Source organism: Limulus polyphemus, unplaced genomic scaffold (genome assembly GCF_000517525.1).
Source record: "Limulus polyphemus unplaced genomic scaffold, Limulus_polyphemus-2.1.2 Scaffold1591, whole genome shotgun sequence".
NCBI lineage: Eukaryota > Metazoa > Arthropoda > Merostomata > Xiphosura > Limulidae > Limulus > Limulus polyphemus.
The window spans coordinates 202,280-206,166 of record NW_013667201.1 but is presented as its reverse complement, the minus strand read 5'-3'; positions in this window follow the sequence as shown (position 1 = coordinate 206,166).

The window sequence follows — 3,887 nt, the reverse complement described above, 5'->3', positions numbered from 1 at the left end:
CAAATATACCGCTGTGCCACTGGGGGGGGCAATTTTGATGGTAAAAATAACTTCGGAACATTCTTGTCTTAACCGTTATTGTACATTTAATAATGATTCACTGTTAAATCAAAACTTGCATGTGCTAGGTTATATATAATACATCATTTATTAATCTAGCCCCACGTCAAAATGTTCCTTATTTCAAATTCTAACATGTGTGTTTTCTACATTTTCTTTGTTAGAACTGCTTCATCGAAAATTTCATTACGGGAAGAAAATTAATCTTGATAGATGCTTCAACTTTACCAAAGATGGGAATTACAAATTTTGAACACATTAAGGTATTTGATTTTAAAAATTAGTTTGGAATTTCGACGAAAAAAGTTCAGAACTTACACTGAAAGAAAAATGCTGCAGTTACTTACTTCAAATATTTTTTAAATAGTAAATTTGTGTTTGAGATTCTGTTATTGTTAAATTTAGTAAAATTACTGACATGAAAATCCAAGGTTTGTGATAAATATTTTAATAGACAAACATTTTTGATTATTTTCCAGAAAATAACAAATGATGTACGAAGTTTACTGAGAATAAAGAGATCCGAGTTTTGCCGCAGTATTGCTCTCCCTCCTCGTGAACCACTAGCTTTGTTCTTAGAACAAAAACGACTCACTGGAAAGAATAGTGATTCTTTAACTTACAATGATTTTCTCAGAAGGCGTGAATTGTCACATGAAGAATCGTAAAATACGTTGTTTCAGATTGTTAGTTTATTAATAAAATTATATATTTGATACCAGATAACAGTAATTACAGTGAGAAGAAAATCTGCGAAATGTATATTAGAATAATAAAGTTTAGTCTTACAGTGGACAGGAAAAAAAAAGAGATTTAAAAATAATGACATTACGAAATAGTAACAATTACAATTGTCATTTTGTTCGTTAGATATTGCCTCAAGAATTAAAATTCAGCCTTGTCTAAGAACACAATATGTGAATTAATTATATTTATTATGAGGTTATTATTTGAGCAGAAAAAATGGCGTGTGTGTGTGTAATCATAGGCGCCAACTCCGTGGATGCTCGATTTATTGATGCGAGTGCTGCTGAGCACCTTGAAGCTATGCAAAAGTTACGTACAGTACCCCAATCACTTGGAAAAGTTGATGCTAATGTGACCAATGCCCATTTTAACGTTCCAAGCAGTATCATTATTCTGAATATGAAGTATGATACGTATGTGCTTGTGATTAGCTTGAGTTAAGAATAAATATATGATAACAATCTGTAGTTAACGTGATTTTTTATCAGAAATGTTAGACCTACTGGTTTCTAATGAGTAACTTTCGGCTTTTAAACCGTAACTTTAAAGTATTTTACAGTATATATATATGTAAATAGCGTTTTAGACAATCTTCAATCTCCCACCATCAGCCCAATTGAAGAGTTCTGGTGTTAACGAAAGGTCTCTTAGACAGTGATTTGTGGAAGACAAAAGTCAGATATGAAATGCTGTTTTTACACGCCTCTGGTTTCGAATTCACTGTGGACAAATGAAAAGGAATATGGAAAAATCTGCAGTTAAGGTGATTTTTATCGCACATTTTAGCCCTGTATTTTTTAAAGTGTAGACGGAAAACAACACTATCTGTAATCGTTACGTACATAATGTATTATTCACGATTTGTTCATGACATATTGACATATAAATGTTCAAAAACTGTTGACCATCACTAACAACACAAGTTTGTTTCTTTGTTTCATTCTCAAAAACTGACGTTTGAATACGAATTTTTACAAAACTTTTTTTTTCATTTGATTCATGCTCATTTAAGGTTTGAAATATTGTTTATTTGAACAAGAATAAAAGAAAACACAAAACAGCAAAATTACGTTTATATGTGACAATAAAAAAGAAAACAGCGAAATTACGTTTATATGTGTTCATTATCACACAGCTAGTAAAATAACCCAACTTATTAAGCTAATATGATAGCAAATCTTGTTACGGTAAAGGTAATTAAACTCAAAGCAGGGTTTAGCTAAAAATGTCATCACTCGTAAAACTAAGGTTTAAAAAGGTGCAACTTTCGACCTCGGTAGGATTATAATTATTAACACGTGCTCTGTGCTCTTGCTGAATAGCTCTTTGATGAGACTTGCTGGTACTCTTCGTGAACCGAGGTCTATCCTCATTATTCTTCGAACGAATTCTTAAATTTGTAGATTTTGAGATGTGTTTATAACCCATTGGTGTGGCTACTTCCTTCCTTCTTTTATCGTAACAGAAAATACCCGACTTTAGGGTTTCCTCCTCTGTGTTTTGTTGATTTATTGTGGTATTTAAACTTGATTGCTCTTTTATGAAGTAACATTTTGGTTTGCTTAGAACGGAACTAATACCACATATCTCCTCCACATGAGGTGAAAGATGGGATTTAGAGTTCCCATCTTTAAGGACTGCATCTGTTAGTTGATTATTAGAAGAAGAATCAATAATGGTAAATCCATGGCTACTTACAGAAGGCTGGTTTAAAAACATGTCAATCCCACTAAGTGCGTCCCAAGACGTTTCTCTTTTCATAATACAAGCTGGACTACAAGGTACTGTCTGGTCATCTAGTGGAGAACAAAGTTTAGTAACAACATAATAAAATTTGAAATTAGTTAAGAACTGAAATTGTCGCTGAGGCTCATGTTTAACACTTTAAACAAAGTCTAGAAACATTATACTTCACTTGGAAGATATATCATTTTTTTCGAGATTACAGAAAACTTGACGAAAGAGTTCAACTACATTTTGCTTAGTTTACTAAACTGTCTGATATAAAACAGCCATGTCTTTTATAAAATACGGTTCTCAACTTCTTCAGTCAATATTAATACTTTATTTTTGACAAGATCTAAAATATTTATTACTTCACTATAACACAAATAAACCTGCGTATAGTTTCACAGCGAAACACTTTGCTTGAATAATTGTGTGGCATATATGTACAAATAGACGCACCTGGGGTACTGGGGAGACCAAATGTCAAAACAGAAATAAAAAGAGATAGAGAGGAACATTTTTTTTCCTGGAAAAAAATATCTTCCCTATCTCTAAATATGTCTAAAGATATCTTATCAGACAGCGCTTTCTCAAAAAAAAAAATTGTTTTTGTTTGTAGTTTAACAATGGGCTATCTGTGCTCTGCCCACCACGGGTATCGAAACATGATTTCTAGCGTTGTAAGTTCGCAGACATACCACTGTGCCACTGGGTGGCGAAACAAAATTAAAAGGAAAACTATATTTACAGAATAATAATGATTTCTGTATTTGGTATATAAACGAAATAAAAAGTAATATGCATATTTGTTTGTGCTTATATATATATATATATATTATAAATAGATAGAAAAAGAGCGATACATATTAGATTGTCATGAAATTAATGTCGCTTTTTTTTAGATGAAAAAACCCGAACAACTTATACATCAAAACATTTATTAAATGAAATAGTCTACATTCTTATCGATGATGCTTTTACATCTTACAATCATGTTGTTAAACCCCTGACTAAAAAATCAATTAGCTTTGAAGCAAAAAAACATGTCAATGTCCTCTTTAACACCTTCCACATTTGCATACGTTTTACCATTAAGATGGTGTTGCAGCGAACGAAAAAGATGGTAATCTGATGGTGCCATATCTGGAGAATATTGTGGGTGGGGCAGAACTTCCCAAACCGACTCCATAATCTTGTGTTGCGTCAAACGTGCCATATGTGGACGTGCATTGTCGTGAACATCTTTCCGATTGACTAGTGAAGGGCGTTTCTGATGAAGGGTTTGGTTTACACGTTCCAGTTATTGAATATAAATCTCTGCATTGACAGTTCGCTGTGGATTGAGCAGTTCG